The following is a 17,621-nucleotide window of genomic DNA, read 5'->3' as shown; positions in this document are numbered from 1 at the left end:
TCAATGATCTGAAGTTTTTGGTAAAATTAACATAATCCTTTCATTAGTTTATGGTTTTAAAATTAGGCCCTTTCTAATTTTGATTAAAATAAATGAAAAGGGCTTTAAAATTTTTTATTTTAATAAAGTATACATAAAAATATTTATCAGTTTAACCATTGTAAATTTACGATTCAGTGCCATTAAATGCATTCATAGTATTGTGCAACTGCCATGACGATCTATATCCAAAACATTGGTATCATCCCTTACTAAAGCCCTGTACTTAAACGACAACCTCTACTTCTCCCCTCCACCTAGTCCCAGACAACTTTTATTCTATTTTCTTTCTCTGTGAATATGCATATTCTGGGTATCTCATAGAAGTGGAATCATACCATGGTTTTCCACATGTGTCTGACTTATTTCAACAAGCATGATATTTTCAAGATCCATTTATGTTGGTAGCATATATTAAAATTTCCTTACTTTTGGGGCTGAGTCATATTCCATTGGATGGATATATCACATTTTGTTTACTCTTTCACCTGTTGATGGGCATTTTGGTTGCTTCCACCTTTTGGTTATTTTGAATAATGCTACTATGAACATTAATGTACAATATCTGTTTGATTTCTAAGGGCTTTTGATACAAGTTAGATTTAGGCCCCAGAAAATGTCAGATTGGAGATCAAGTTCAATGTAAGGATTGGGAATATCATCTATGGAGCAAATAACTATTGCTAAGGTTAGAGAATATAGTACCTTTATTTAAGTACATATTGCTCATTATTATTAATACATATTCAATTAATACTTGTTGGTCATAGATAAGTTGTAAGTTCACTCTGTATTTGTTTTTGTGGCTATTACACTTATCCTAATTACCACTGACACAAACCTGAGAGAGCAGCAATGTTGATGGGTGTGGCTAATTTTTTTTTTTTAATTTCCTAGTTACTAGCAAAGTAACAGGAAAAAGTAAATGACTTCTAGTAACTGGCATTACTGTACCAAACCATGGGCAGTATGTTGGAGGCTTGCAGGTTCCACTGAAATTTATGCTCACCTTGCTTCCATATTGCTATTATTAGCCCCAAACCGCCCATCTTGGTTCATCTTAACATAGTGCTTTATTTACAGTGCATGTTAATGTTTATTTCTTAACACTAATTAAAATTTAGCCATGACTCCTTGAGCAGGACATGTAAGCATAATAAGAAGCACTTCTGTATGTTCTTACTTCCAAGCAAGAAGCTGCAGGATTCCTGTCCACCCACTATGCATATGGGATTTATTCACTTTATCCTGCTAGATAACCTCCTGTCCCCTTGTTGACTTCAGTTTTTCTAGCATAGCCAATTCTTCTTGATTGACATTTTTCTTAAAACTTCTGGTTAACATTTTTAATGTTGAATTGATTTACTTCCTCACACTTTCTATAAGTTTCCAGAGTAGGAAAACCATCCCTATATTATTCACTGGCCACCATCTGCTCTCATACTCCTCACTTCACCTCTCACGGGCCTCACCTTTGCTCGCTTCTTTTGTGAAGCTCTTCAAAGCTTTCTCTTTTCTCAGGATGATGTTTTCTCCTGACATTTTCTTCCTTCTTCTTCTTCTTTTTATTCTTTTGAGACAGTCTTGCTCTGTTGCCCAGGCTGGAGTACAGTGGCACAATCTTGGCTCACTGCAACCTCCGCCTCCCGGGTTCAAGTGAGTCTTGTGCCTCAGCCTTCCGAGTAGCTGGGATTACAGGAATGCACCACCACGACTGGCTAATTTTTGTATTTTTAGTAGAGATAGAGTTTCACCATGTTGGCCAGGCTGGTCTTGAACTCCTGGCCTCGTGTGATTCACTGGCCTCAGCCTCCCAAAGTGCTGGGATTACAGGCATGAGCCACTGCACCCTGGCCACTCCTGATATTTTCTGAACATTTACTCTTTCCATCTATCCTAACACTAACTGTCATGCAAAATGCACCAATGCCTTTGTATTTTTGCAATGTGAAGAATCGTGTGTGTTTGTGTGCGTGCGCTGTGTGTTCTGAGGTTTAATTCTGTTCCTTCATTGCAGCTAGTTTATTTTAGGTTATATTCTCTTAATAAGAAAAGACTATGTTGACTTACTTTGGATAATGTCACAAATAGATTGCTGTGTACTAAATGGTTTCAATGATAGTATTTTTGAGTGATAACTACTTACAAATATTAAAAATATGAATATAAAAATTATTCAATATTCAGCCAAAATCTTTTAGGGTTAAAAGCCTCCACTGGGTTATTTTTATGATTCAGGAGTTCTTCCCAAAAGGATGGCAATGCTGATTGGCATTGATTCATGGAGATGAAGCTCTTAGCCTTCTGCCCTTCAGGCTTAAACAGAGGAGGTTTACATGTAGATAGTCTATGCTGATCACCGAGACAGAGAAGTGCCTTCTTCATTCATGCTGCCTTTTTAAAAGTTGTTTTTTTCTTCAAGGATAGACTGTGTTAATGTCAGCCCAGTTCTCTGTGTATACATGATGGTGGGGCCTGGGGGACAGGGAATGGGTGGATTGCAGGAAGCTTGTCTCAGTGTGCCAGGTTTTGTAGGTGACAGGGTGTAGTAATGGTTTCTTACATGAATGATTGCTATAGCTGATGGAGGCCTTGTGAAAATGATTCAGATTAAGCTTCTAGTTTGCTTTAAGCTTACTGACCCAGTATAATTGAGTGTAATTCAGTGGAATCAGTGAATTTGTATTCTTACAGTTAATAGCAATATATTCTTGAGAATGAAGAAACCATGAATGAGGTTCTTAATTTGCTTTTCTGCGTCTTCCATGACCTTAAGAAGGATTTCATGAGAGCATTGGGGAAACTTTAAAAAAATTCTCTTTACAAACACTTTACACCTCACTCACTGTTAAACATGATTTATGTTGATAACTGTGCTAAAGTGAGAAATAATGCAAAATAGAGGATGTCGTGGTTGTTTTATTTAAGGGACACCATGCCTTTAACCACCTGAGGATTGTAGTGACTTTACCAGTAATGTCAATGGAATTATTATTATTTGTGACTAGAAAATGGCTTATGACTATAAAGAAAAGAAAGGAGAAGAGAGAAGAAAAGCTAAAAGAAGGGAGGAATGGAGGGAGATGAGGTGGCAAAGAACAGAGGCAAATCTAAGGCAATCTTCAGAAGTAGTAAAGTAAAACAGAAATATTGGTTTGCAAGGCAGTAGCACATAATAGAATCGCAGGGTCTAATTTCATTAACGTCCTTGCAGCAAATAATTTTCCTGAATGAAAGGAACCAGCTGCACCAAGCAGATTTATATTTTCAGTAGCAACCCAATCTAGCAACTTTGTGAGCATCTTAGGTTTGGTTTAGTTTTAAAGTAATAAAATCTTAGCTGCCTGACGCGGAAGAGCTTGTTCTCGTTAGTAACTGACACAAAGGATTTTGCTGATTGTCCACATGGTTCCCGATTCCCAGAAAAAAATGAGCAGTGAATGTTATAAAGGCCCATAAGTTATGGGATGTGAGTAGGAAGCCGAAAACTTAACAGGAAAACCGTAGGAAAGAACCCATCGTGAGATACATGGATGATGTTTCAGATTCTCAGGAGATTAACAAAGTCTCTAGAGGTATTTATCCAATATGATGTTTCTTGGGCGTAGGAAAAGCTTTTTAAACCATCGGCCAGCCTCCAGAAAAAGATATATGATAAGGTAAAGAAAGTTAGTCAAAAAGAAAAAGAATCTGTGACTCCATTAAGGAACAAGAGCTACTTTGCATAAAACTGATGTGTATTTTCCTCAGTACCATGCCCTGAGTGGGTAGGAGAGGGAGTTATTATAACCTCATTCGTGCTCCCACCAGAGCACCTGCACTAAAAACTGTTTTATCTTTTGAGGTTCTGGGTATGATCCTGTTTAACAAAATATTTTGACTACAAAAGTATAATTTTTTCTAACTATGTGCCTATATCATTCACTTCTTTGAACATGGAGGCAATGGAAAATCTTCTTACTACAATCAAATAGTTGCTTCATTAGAGAAGATTTATCCACAGAAATTGATGAGATTAAATGTCAAAGCATTGTTGTTTCATTCAGTGCTTCTTTGACGTTCAGAAGTACTTCCTTTGTTCACTTAAATGGCAGAAGTGAGAAGCCAAACTTCACATTTGCTGATACCTCTAAATAGCTTTCTTGTCATCATCATCAGTAAACACATACAGGTAGGTAGACAGTAGATCCAGGGACCAGGGGCAACAAAGAGTTGTGCATGAATTTGTAGTTTATTTGAGAAACGAAACATTCACACACAGAAAACTGGTAGTACAGTATAGGAAGTCCTAACTTATTGTCATTGATAGGTTCTGAGAAACTATGACTTTAAGGAAGACATTGTATATCAAAACCAATTTTACCATAGGCTAATTAATATAAATGAGTTAAGTGACTATGTGATATTTCTGGTCAAGAAAACATCACCAACCTTCAAAATAAAGACCCCAAAACCTTCTAATATTAAATATTGAAACAAATGTGAGCTATGTGTAAATGTAAGAAAGATTAATAAAGACAAGTAAGATGATTATTTATTCAATTTTTGGTGAATCAGTGAATGATGGCAGTAGTAGTAGTAGTAGTGGTGGGTTGAATCAAAGAATACGTATTTACAAACAAAGTTATTATGAGAATCTCTTACCATCCTACCACCACACAATTAAAAAAAACATTAATGACATTTCATAAAAAAGGATTCCTGGCACTGAAGAATTTAATGAATGAAATAACAATACAGTTGAGACCTTCAACAATGGATTAGATCAAGCAGAAGAAAGAATGACTAAACTTAAAGATAGGTCTTTTGAAATAGCCCAGTCCACATAAATGAATGAAAAAAAGAATTTTAAAAAGAAAGCCTAAATGGCATATAGGACACCATCAAGTGAACAAACATTCAAATATTGTGAATGCCAGAGGAGAAGAGATAGAAAAAAGCATTGGAAAATCTAATAAACCTGAAATAATAAATAAAAATTTCTTAAATCTTTAAAGAGATATAGACATCCAAATATAGGAAGCTTAAAGATTTCTGAATATAACTCAAAAGTCTCCTCTTTGAGGCACATTGTAGTTAAACTGTCAAAAGTTAAAGAGAGAATTCTAAACAATAGAAAGAGAAAAGCATCAAGTCACATGTAAGAGAATTCCCATCAGATTAACAGCAGATTTCTCAGCAGAAACCATATAGGTCAGGAGAAAATTGAGTGATATATTCAAAGTACTGAAAGAAAGAAAAAAACTCCTCCTGAAGAATACTATATTCACCAAAGGTGTCCTTCAGAACGTAAGGAGATATAAAGTGTTTCCTAGACAAACAAAAACCGATGGGATTTGTCACCACTAGACTGAGTATATGAGAAATACTTAAGAGAGACCTACATCTGGAAGTGAAAGGATGCGCTCCATCACCATGAAAACACACTACAATATAAAACTTATTGAAAGAGCAGATATGTATATGAGAAACAGAAAGGAATGAAATGTTATTACTACAGAAAGCTACCAAATCTCAAAGATAAACATCAGAGAGGGAGAAATGAATAAAGGATTTACAAAACAAACAAAAAACAATGAAGAAAATGGCAGGAGTAAGTTCTCACCTGTTAATAACAACCTTGCATATAAACAGTTTAAATCTCCCAGTTAAAAGATATGAACTCACTGAATGGATAAAAATATATAATATAGCAAGACCCAACCATATTCTGCCCACAAGAAACTGACCTCACCTATAAAGACATATAGATTGAAAGTGAAGAGATGGGATAAAAATAATTTATGCAAAAAGAAACCAAAAGTCTGCAGTAGTTACTAAGACAAACTAGAACTTTAAGTCAAAAAACATAAAAAGAGACAAGGTCAGTACATAATTATAAAGGGATCAATTCAGCAAGAGGATATAAATAACACACACACACACACACACACACACACACACACCCCTAACACGGGTGCACCAGATATATAAAGCAAATATCATTAGCGCTAATGGAAGAGATAGACTCCATTACAATAATAGATGGGGACTTCAACACCAAACTTGCTTGCAGCATTAGATAGATAACCTAGACAGAAAATCAACAAAGAAATATTGGACTTAAACTACCCTATGAACCAAATGGACCTAGCAGACATTACCGAACCTTTCATCCGGCAACTGCAGAATACACCTTCTTCTCATCAGCACATGGAATTTTCTCCAGGTTACACCATATGTTAGGCAACAAAACATACTTCAATAAATATAAAAAAGTCAAAATCACTTCAAGTATTTTATCAGAACACAATGGAATAAAACTACAAATCAGTAACAAGAGAAATGTTGGAACCTGGAAAAATATATGGAAATTAACTAATACGCTCCTGAATGATAATTGAGTTAATGAAGAAGTGAAGAAATAAAAAAAAATGAAACAAATGAAAATGGAAAGACAACATACCAAAACCTATAGGATTTCACAAAAGCAGTTCTAAGAGGGAAGTGTATAGTAATAAATACCTACATCAAAAAGTAGAAAGATTTCAAATAACCTAATGATGTACCTCAAGAAACCAAGAAAATCAAGAACAAACCAAATAAAAAAATAGTAGAAGGGAAGAAATAATAAATATCAGAGCAGAACTAAATGAAATGGAGACAAAAATAGAGACTAAAAGAGATTAACAAAATGAAAACATTGGTTTTCTGAAAAGATGAAACAGATAAACCTTTAGCTAGACCAAGAGAAAAACAGAAAAGACCCCCAAAAAAATTAGAACAAAAAGGAGACATTACAATTGGTACCACAGAAATAGAATCATTAGAGACTATTAGGAACAACTAACAACAACAGATTCCTGGACACATATAATCAACCAAGATAGAACGAGGAAGAAATAGAAAACCTGTACAGACCAATAATTAGCAATGAGATTGAATCAGTAATAAAAAGCCTCCCAACAAAGAAAATCCCAGGATCAGATGGCTTTACCACTGAATTCTACCAAATTTATAAATTAGAATTGAGACAGATTCTTCTACAATTATTCCAAAAATTTGAGAAGGAGAGAATTCTTCCTAACTCATTGTAATACGCAAGCATAACCCTGATACCAAAACCAGACAAGGATGTAACAAATAAGACAACTACAGGCATCATCATGATGAACATAAGTGTAAAAATCCCCAACAAAATATTAACATAGTAAATCCAACAGCACATTAAAAAGTTACAAAGACTATACTTTCAGGGATCATTTCTATAGTTCATTACTAGAGAAGTTTCTCTGAATGGGTAGAGCACTGGAAACCATGAGGAGGAGGCACAGTGTTCTCTCCTGAGCGTGAAGCTGACTCTTGGTGTTGCTTCACTGCACCTGCCATGTGCCATTGATGATTGTTCTTGTCTTCCTCTGGGAGAGTAAGATGGAGAGCATGCAGTCTGAGTGCTTCCCATTTTATTGTTGTGTACTAAGAACAGTGTTTTTGTTGTACATGAGGGTGGTAGCTTTAGCATTTAGCAGGCAAATTGTTTTGAGAACATGCCAAGTGAGAGCTTTTTTCCTTTGTTCTTTGCTTGCTGAAGGGATCCTTGTGGGGTGGGCTGCTTGGTCTGGCACATGGCTCTCAAAAATAGTTTTTCTAATTCCAGTATTCCTTGGTTTTTCTGGGCTTCTGAAGGTTTTTACTATGTAGCGATTTCAGAAAATTCATTGTTGCTTAGTCTACTGTGTTTAGTTCTCTTCAAGGTTTTGTAAAAGAGACAAAAGTTTTATTTATTGGTAGGTAAAGCATGTTGAAGTTATCCACTTACTCTTTTTTTCCTTTTTTTCTTTCTCTTTCGTTCTTAAAAAAAAAAAAAAAAAAAGATACACCATGATCAAGTGAGATTTATCCCTGGGAAAAAAGGATGGTTCAACATACGCAAATCAATGAATGTGATACACTACATCAATAGTATAAAAGACAAAAGTCATATGATCATCTCTATAGGTGCAGAAAAAGCTTTTGATAAAATTTAGTATCTCCTCATGATAAAGTCTCTCAACAAACTTGGACATACCTCAGAATTTTAAAGGCAATATATGACATACAGCTAACATCATACCAAACGGAATAATTTGAAGCTTTTCCTCTAAAATCTGGAACAAGACAAGGATGCCCACTTTCACCACTTTGATTCAACATAGTAATGGAAGTCATGGCCAGAGAAATCAAGCTAGAGAAAAAAAATAAAGTCTCCAAATTGGAAAGGAAGAAGTCAGATTGTCCTTGTTTGCAGATGACATGATCTTATATTTAGAAATACCTTAAAAACTATTAAAAAGCTGTTAGAATGTGTAATCAATTTCAATAATGATGCAGGGTACAATATCAACATAACAAAAGTTGGTAGCATTTCTATACATAAACAGCAAACAATCTGAAAATGAAATCAAGAAAGCTATTGCATTTACAGTAGTTACCAAAAAAATAAAATACCTAGGGATAAATTTAAATAAATGAAAGTTTTCTACAATGAAACCTCTAAAACACTAGTGAAACTAATTGAAAACACCAAAAAATGAAAAGATATTACATGTGTATGGATTAGAAGAATTATTAAATAATATTCTTAAAATACCTGTATTACCTAAAGCAATCCATAGATTCATTGCAAACCCTAACAAAATACAAATGACATTGTTCACAGAAATAGAAAAACAGTCCTGATATTCATATGGAACCACAGAAAATCCTGAATAACTAAAGCAATCTTAGCAAAAAGAACAAGGCTAGAGGCATCACACTACCTGATTTGAAAATATGCTACAAAGCTATAGTAAGCAAAACAGCATGGTGCTGCATAAAAACAGACACATAGACCAATGTGTCTAAAATCTACATATTTTTAGTCAACTCATTTTTGATAAAGGCTTCAAGAGCATACGATAGGGAGATGACAGTCTCTTCAGTATATAGTGCTAAGAAAACTGAATCTCTGCATGCAGAATAATAAAACTAGACCCCCATCACCAAATACAAAACTCAAATCAAAATGATATAAAGACTTAAATCTAAGACTGAAACTATGAAAATACTTAAAGAAAATGTAGGAGAATTGCTTTGGTACGTCATTGGTCTGGGCAAATATTTTTTGTTAAAATATCGAAAACACATGGGAACCAAAGCAAAAAATAGACAATTCAGATTTTTTTAAAAAGCTGCACAGCAAAGGTGACAATCAAGAAAGTGATGAGACAACCTGCAGAATGGGAGAAATTATTTGCAATCTATCCATTGGATAAGTAGGGATTAATAGCTAGAATATATGAGGAACCCAAACAACCCAACAACAATAACAAAAATCTGATTGAAAAATGAGCCAGTGACCTAAGTGGACATTTCTCAAAAGCAGACATACAAATGGCCTACAGCTGTACCAAAAAAATGCTCAACATCACCAATCATTAGAGAAGTGCAGATCAAAACCACAGTGAGATAACTTTTCATCACAGTTAATGTGGCTATTATCCAAAGAAAAACATAACAGATACTGGCAAGGATGCAGAGAAAGGAGAACTCTCATGTCAATGTTGGTGGGAATGTACATTAGTGTAGCCATTATGGAAAGGAATATAGAGGTTCCTCAAAAACTAAAAATAGAACTACTGTATAATCCAGCAATCCCACTGCTGGGTATTTGGGTATGTTGCAAAAGAAAGGAAATAAGTATATTGAAAAGAGATTTACACTCTCGTATTTATTGCAGTTCTATTTATAATAGTGAAGATACGGAGTCAACACAGTGTCCATCAATGGATGAATGGATAAGTAAAATATAGTGTATATACACAAAAGAATATTATTCCGCCATTAAAAAATGAAGTTTTGTCATTTTAAGCACCATGGGTGAGCCTGGAGGACATTATGTTAAATTAAACAAGGTAGGCACAGAATCACAAATGTTACAAGTTCTATTCATATGTTGGAGCTAAAAAAGTTGATCTCATGGAGTTAGAGAGTAGAATGGTGGTTACCAGAGGCTGAGAAGGGTAAGGGGTTGGAGGGATGAAAAGAGGTTGTTAATGGGTACAAAAATACAGTTAGCTTGAAGGAATAAGTTCTAGTCTTCAATATCATAGTAGGATGACTATAGGTATCAATAATTTATTGTATATTTCAAAATAGCTGCAAGAGATGATTTGGAATGTTCTCAACACAAAGAAAAGAGAAATGTTTGAGGCAATGGAAGCCCCAATTACCCTGATACACATTGTATACATGCATCAAAATATTACATGTACTCCACAATTATGTGAAATTTTTATGTATCAATTTTTAAAAATTAAAACATGACACTATTAAAAGTACTGCCTTTATTCCTCATGAAGATATTTGTGGACTAATAGGAAAAAAGCATTAAATATTTTAAATATAGAAAGAATATTCATATAGTGAAAAAAATTACAAATATGGCAGGCTCCCCAAGTACTCTTATACAGCATTTTTTTAAATGTTTTTTTGAGACAGTCTTGCTGTGTTGCCCAGGCTGGAGTGCAGTGGCATGATCTCAGCTCACTGCAACCTCCACCTCCCGGGTTTAAGTGATTCTCATGCCTCAGCCTCCTGTGTAGCTGGAATTACAGGCATGTGCCACCATGCCTGGCTAATTTTTGTATTTTTAATAGAGACAGGATTTTGCCATGCTGGTCAGGCTGATCTCAAACTTCTGGCCTCAAGTGATCTGCCTGCCTTGGCCTCCCAAACTGCTGGGATTACAGACGTGAGCCACTCTCCCTGGCCTGTACAGCATTATTTATTGTGCATTTGGATTATTGTTGTATACTTTATGAATTTTTATAATTTGTATTCATTCCTTTTCCAACCTGCTTATTCCTGCTTTGCGTCACAAGTGGTCAGAGCCTATATTGGCAGCTCAGGACACAGGCGGGAACCGCCCTGGACAGGACGTCCTTCCACTGCAGAGTGCGCTCACATAGCCCCACACTCACTTACAATGGGACACTTGAGAGAATCCCATTAACCTGTCATGCACATCTGTGGGATGTGTTAGGAAACCAAGGTACCTGGAGAAAACCCTCACAGACATGGGGAGAATGTGCAAACTCCACACAGACAGTAGCACTGGCTAGAAATTGACATATTTTTCTCATCGGTGTTATAACCAGATGACATGGAGTGAGACAGTGTTATTGAGAACCTGGTATATAACCAGTATTTACCATAAGAGTCAAGTTAATGATACAGATGATAGTATCAATATAGGCTAGGCGATTGGGGTGAGTCCTTTGAGAAAGCAAGCCTTGAGCTGGGCTTTCCAGAAAGAAGGTACAATCCTTCTCTGAGCAGAGGCAAGTGGGATGGGATGCTAGGCACAGAAGACAGTACTGATGACAGTTTGCAGGAGGGACTTTCAATTGTTTTGGAGATAGTGGTAAGGTATTAGGTTGGTGCAAAATTGACAATGGCAAAATATACAATTACTTTTGCATCAACCTAATATAAGATGTTGATTCTAATTGAGCATTTGTTTTGAGAGAGTAGTAACAGAGAAGGTTCTAAGATAGACAGATGCTCAAATGTGGGAAAATTATTGTACTAGGGTTCTCCAGAGAAACAGAACCAATATGATATGTGTGTGTACACACACAAAGATTTGTTATAAGGAATTGCCCACATGTATGGAGGCTGGCAAGTCCCAAGATCTGCAGTTGGCAAAGTGGAGACCAGAAGAGCCTGTGCTGGTGTGGTTCCAGTTGTAAAGGCAGCAGGCTCAAAACCCAGGAAGAGCTGATATTTCAGTTCATGTCTGAAGGCCAGGAAAACAAAAAGAAAAACGAAAAACAATGTCCCAGTTCAGAAGCGGTCAGGCAAGGGGAATTACCGGTCTTTTTGTTTTATTCAGCCTTCAGTCTATTGGACAAGGCCCACCTGCATTAGGGAGGGCAGTCTGCTTTGCTCAGTAACCTGATGCAGGTGTTAAACTCACCCAGAAACATCCTCACCAGAAACATTCTTCACCAGATGTCTAGGCTGCCTCTTGCCTTGTCAACCTGACACATAAAATCAACCATCAGAATCATGAATGCCAGGAATTTACATTTAAATTGTAGGTAGTTGAATATGATGCTTTATTTAGGCAAAAGTCCACAGTTAGATAAACTGTCAGCAGATACATTATTAAGGTGATGTGTGTCTGTTATTAATCATATCAATTTGTTTATTCCCCTCTTTTGATGTATAATGGTCTTACTATGTGCCAATAAGTGAATATATAAAATATGTTTGGATTTCTACAGGTGTATTTGAATAACAGAATTCTCACCTAGGGGCCCAGCCTCAATTCATATTTACATGCCAAGATAATTGTTGATGTTGTAGAGAGGTGCTTAGTTAAGCAAAGAGATGAGCACATCTAAAATCAAGCTGGCAATAGGACCTTTAGGAATAAATATTTATGTTCATGGACATTGGTCTAAAGTGGCATCTTTAAACCTACCTTTTTTGTGTGTGATAGAAACATAGAGTTACACCTTATGGTGACTGCCTCATCCATTTCACATCATATATCATGAAGTCACAAGAAAAGAGAAGAAAGTCAGTTCTGGATGGCAGTGCAGGCTAAATGTTCTTTCATAGGAAGTCAAGAAAGTAGCTTTTACAATTACTAACATTTATGTGCTTTCCCAAAGACTTGTTCACATTCTTCTCCAGCAGTGGCAGGCACTTGAATAAACTACTCAGTTTGGAACATAGCAAATGACTTGCTGGCCTGTGAAGAATGGTGGTGGCTATAAATGGGTGGAACATTGCAGGCACCTAGGAAAGACAGCAGCATTTCTAAAATGTTTAGTGAAAATAGCATTTTCAAGCAAACTGGAAATGTCTGATTGGGGGCAGAAGAGTGAGCAACTGCAGCTTTGAAGGAGAGCAGAGTAATGTGCTCCATTCAGCATGTGCCTGAAGTCGTGGGTCCGGCAGCTGCACCACCTCTTGCTGTCTGTGACAGCATTGGCGAGGGGTCTGGATTCATTGCAAGACTCTGCTGAGCAGGGCTGGCACATTTCTTTCCTGTGTCCTCTGTTAGGGGATAGCGATAGACTTCTCGTAAACTCCAGGATGGAGCCTAGTTAGGCCTGTAAGTGCTAGTGTCTTTGCTGACAGAATTGCTGAGATAATTACTGCCACCTCCTCAGTTTTGTGTGTCACAGGCCATTGTCCAGTTATGGTTTCTCTGAAGTGAAATTTGGTGTATGTGAATGGGTGTGTGTGTATCTGGCTCGAAAGGTAGAGCTTCTGAGAGATTGGACTGCCACTCAGGCTAAAGGTTTTCTGGTGCTAGACAACTGGATGAAAGGTTTGTTTTTTTTTTTTTATTTGCCCGTCCACCAGCCTAGATACACACTGGCTTTTGTGACTTTATAGAGTTATTCTTAGGTATGTATTCCAAAACTAGCAATAATTGTGAAGTGATTCCAAGAATCCAGTAGTTAAGTCTGTATGGCTCCCAAACCCATGTCCCCTTCTCTGCCTAATCTTTCTTAATAAAATGCCAGTTGATAGTTTTTCTTTGTTGAGCTCTAGCAGCCAGTTGGCCTGGTGAGATTGAATAACATCAGGTAGCCATGTCAGGCATTTGGAAAGCCTGCAGGCAGAAGACAGTAAGAATGGTCTTACTGAACACATCATATTCTACCAATGTTAAGACATAGATTTATGGCCTCTAGCACAACATTCACTGTCAGCACCTGCTGTGTGTCGTAATTGATGTTTTCCTTTGGTTTCCTTGAACAGTTCTGCCTCAGCTAATGCCATTAAGTTTCAGAACTTAAAAAGAGTTATTGTTAAATGTGGAAAACTGTTCCTGATTATTTTGGCCATTAGATGACCACGTGAGATGAGATCATAGAAAAATTGCAGGTAATCCATCCACTGACATTCACACTCTATCTAGATTTATGAAGCCCTCCCCCAAGGCAGAAAATGCATCTGAAAAGAGTGCCCAATAGACATTTAGGTGTCTGGATGCCGAATAGATGCATATATGCGTAGTTTCTCTGTTTTGTTATTTCACGTCTGTTTCTAAAACCTTGATAACATTTAGAAGCAAATGTTCAGAAGGGAATGAAGGTCCTGCCATCAGGACAAGACATTTGGCTAATTCCTTACCAGGTATGATTTGCCTGAATGCATGCTAACTCATTAGTACCCAACCAGCACCCCCTCTTGAGTAGGTTAGAAGTAAGCAAGACTTGAAACAAGGCAAAAGTCAGAACCATAGGCAGAAAAGATATAATGTCCCATCCTAGGATGCCTGGTATGAGGATGCAGAATGTTGGCAAGAAAGATCCGTGAGTCTGGGAGAAGATGGAGACCCTGTTTTCTCCATCATTGTGAGAACCAGCTCTGCGTATTCTCCTGTGTCTGTGATTGTCACAGGGTGGTCTCCAAACCAACAAGCATCAGCACCCTGGAGAATGCAGACGCCCAGGCTCCAACTTAAATGTATTGAATCAGAAACTCTTGAGTGGCAAGACCCAGCAATCTTGTTTTAACAAGTCTTGCTGGTGATTCTGATGCATTTTAAAGTTTGAGAACCAATAAAGTATCACCCCCAACAGAGGTGGAATAAAGTGAATTTCACAGAACATCTCTCCATGATTGCAATTCTCAGGCTGAGATGAAGGACAAGAAATGCTGATACATCTCTGCCCCCTGATTTGACAACTCGAGAGACTAATGGGTTTTAGGAGTTCTTATTTTTTTTTAATTCCATATGTTTCATTTTGATTAAAAACTGAAATATCAAAGAATTCTCTAAAAATTCTCTATTAGGACCAAAAAGAAAATAAAATACACAAAACGGTCTGCCATTTGCTTTTGTGCTATTACCCAGAGTGTTTCTCATTTTGCCATGGCTGAGAAAAAGGGTTGGTGATATAGTTTGGCAGTGTCCCCACCCAAATCTCACCTTGACTTGTAATAATCCCCACGTGTCAAGGGTGGGGCCAGGTGGAGATAAATGAATCATGGTGGTGGTTTCCCCCGTACTGTTCTTGTGGTAGTGAATAAGTCTCATGAGATCTGACGATTTTATAAATGGAGATTCCCCTGCACAAGCTCCTTCTTGCCTACGCCACATAAGACAAGAAGTGCCTTTGCTTCCAACCATGATTGTGAGGCCTCCCCAGCCATGTGGAACTGTCAGTGCATTAAACCTCTTTCCTTTATAAATTACCCAGTCTTGGGTACATGTTTATTAGCAGCATGAGAACAGACTAATACAGTTGGCAAATTTGGGCATCCCATTTCCAGTATATACAACAGAATTATTCTCCAGATTTAGAGAGAGGAAGGTGCCTCAGCCAGGGCATCTGATGACTATGCTTGCGGAAGGTGGTCTGAGCACCGTATCACATCTGCTGAATAAAGTACAGATCATTTCCGGTCCTCATGTTATCTTCAAGATTACTAGGCAAAAATAAAGTCATAGCTGTGGCTTAAAGCCTTAAACTAAATTCTGGGAGTTAATTACATTATGGACACGAATGCTTTTAAGAGATTGTGTATTTCTTTGTATCTGTATAATTGCATCATTAGTTCAACAGCTTCATTTAATGCACATTTGAGGGCCTATCACATACAAGCTGGTATTCCTTAACTGCTCTCCTAGTGTTGCCTCTTGGCCTTCTGTCTGTGACCATTCTACTTAAAGAAACTTAGGGAAGAAGGAAGATAAATATTCGCTTTCCTTTTCTTGGCCGTAGAAGCACCAAGTTCAGTCACTCATTTCAATGGGAGCTGAGTGCATTCTTCCAGCCCTCAAGAGCACTTAGTTTAACTTTTCTGACGGCCCAGTGTTGACTGTGTGGAAATTCCGTGTCTCTAAAAATGGAAATGCTTCCTTTGTGGACTGACCTATTCAGGAATTTCATAGGGCCTAAGAGAACATGACAGAGGGGGAATCTCAGCTGTGCACTGAATTTCTCGACTCTAAGTCAGTTTCTCTGATTGAGAGTGAGCTGAAAATTGTTTTGAAAACCAAATTGAAAGCAACCACTTACTTACAGTAAGGATTGAGAGGGGCATGTTGGATAAGTCCCTTATGAAAGGGATCCATAGAATCACTGTAATTTTGCAATTCGTGGATCTAGCCTATGTTTTTATGTGAATTGTGTGTGTGCGCCATGTGAGTAATGTCTGCCTTATAGGGAATTGCGTAGAAAAATTACTCAGGCAATTCAAATGGATAACATTTGGCATGAGTTCTCTATTTTGACTGGCTGTTTGCCTGCCTATCTAGTGAACTTTTAAAAAAAGAAAATGTTCTAACAGGCTTGGAACTGAGTTTGCAAAGATAGGATGGGCCCAAGTTAGTATTGCTTGCAGCCCCCAGTAATTCAGTTCAGAAGATGACTGACCTCTGGCATGAGGGATGAAAGACATAATGTGGGAGAGCCGATGGCATCAGGAAAGGGAGCAATGTTTCAACAGCTATTAGGCTGGTGCAAAAGTAATTGGTAATGGCAAAAAACACAATTACTTTTGCACCAACCTAGTAATTGCCATAGATTGCATGAAGCCAGAAGGAGCCATCAGGAGAGCTTATGGGGGGGCCCTGTGGCTCATGCCACAAGTTGGAATAAACACAGAATCAGATCAAGGCAATCGCCGTTTACCCTACTTTTACCGAAAATTTGATTTCTTTTTTTTATTTACTTAAGGATTGAATTTGTTGCTAACTCTTTTCCCTCAAATGGTTCCCCCTCACCCATGCATTTCAGTGAAGAATATGTTTTCAGTGCATATAAGTGATGACAAAATTTGCATTTCTGTAGACTCCAGCTGTCTGGTTATGTAAATGATGAGCATACACTATATTGTATTTTCCAAAAGCACATGTGCAGCTTGTATAGCTAAGTGTTAAATTTATTTCAGAACTTATTTAAAGAATGGTCCTTTGGGCATGGCTGGTGAATGGTTACATGGAAAAATGTACTCAAAGGCAGGGCAACAAAACTGTAGGAAACGTCTGTCTCAATTAAGGAATGCCCTTTGATATTCAAGTCAACTGTGTTACAAACAAATAAAAAAAATTGATAAACCCTCTCAAGTAGAGCCATCTGATTTTTATACGTATATAACTAAAATATCTTCACATATTACCTCTTGTTGTCTTTATCCTATTAAAAAACAAACAGGCTCTCTTCAAAGTCACATCTCTGGGAAGTTTTTATTTTCTAGTTCTAGGTTTCTAATGCAGAAATATTGCCTCACTTTGATGCACACCTTTATCTTTTTCAAACTACTTTTATGTAAGTAATCCCATCTAATTCCCAGATCAGTGGTTGAGGTTGACATATGCCCATTTTACAGATGGGTAAACTGTGGTTCAGAAAATTGAAAACTCCTTAAATTGTACAGCAGGTGAATAGCAGGGCCCAGATTCGTATCCGAGACTCTTGGCCCCACCTCCAGCAGTATTGTTCTTTGTGCAGTGGTGCCTTTTTTATCACCTCAGGGGTGACCTCCCCTGTCCCAGGAGCCTAACGCCCCTCAGGGCTGCTCACTCTCTTCCCCTCCTCTGATTACAG

The 17,621-nt window shown here is 37.3% G+C and overlaps 1 protein-coding gene and 1 non-coding gene across 11 annotated transcripts in view; both read left to right on the top strand.

Annotated features, from left to right (window-relative positions):
* Positions 1-17,621, top strand: part of PTPRM (protein tyrosine phosphatase receptor type M) — an 844,030-nt gene that overhangs the window by 425,685 nt on the left and 400,724 nt on the right.
* LOC112130022 (small nucleolar RNA U3) lies at positions 7,259-7,474 on the top strand. Its single transcript, XR_002912337.1, has one exon. It is a non-coding gene; the product is annotated as a small nucleolar RNA U3 (small nucleolar RNA).

This window comes from Pongo abelii, chromosome 17 (genome assembly GCF_028885655.2).
Source record: "Pongo abelii isolate AG06213 chromosome 17, NHGRI_mPonAbe1-v2.0_pri, whole genome shotgun sequence".
Classification (NCBI taxonomy): domain Eukaryota; kingdom Metazoa; phylum Chordata; class Mammalia; order Primates; family Hominidae; genus Pongo; species Pongo abelii.
The sequence above is the reverse complement of the archived record's forward strand: the minus strand, read 5'-3'. Positions and strand labels throughout refer to the sequence as shown.